Source organism: Eurypyga helias, unplaced genomic scaffold (genome assembly GCF_000690775.1).
Source record: "Eurypyga helias isolate BGI_N326 unplaced genomic scaffold, ASM69077v1 scaffold408, whole genome shotgun sequence".
NCBI classification, from domain to species: Eukaryota; Metazoa; Chordata; class Aves; order Eurypygiformes; family Eurypygidae; genus Eurypyga; species Eurypyga helias.
The window spans coordinates 13,473-13,714 of NW_010268678.1; positions in this window are offsets into that span (position 1 = coordinate 13,473).

Genomic DNA, 242 nt, shown 5'->3' on the forward strand with positions numbered 1-242 from the left:
ACGCACAGAGCCCAGGACAAACGTGGAGCCTGTATGTCAGCCTCCTGCCTTCCCGAGCTGAAAGCCGCTGCCTTCCTAAGCAGTCCGATGGAACAGCTAGCGCCAACCTAGGACAAGGACTCACAACAGCATCATGCCGACGGGGGTCTGCCAAGGTCCCTTCTGGTCAGCCCCAGTGTCCAAAAACCCGAGGTGTACACGTTCAACCGACACGCCAGTAGAACTAACAGCCTGAGTGAGCA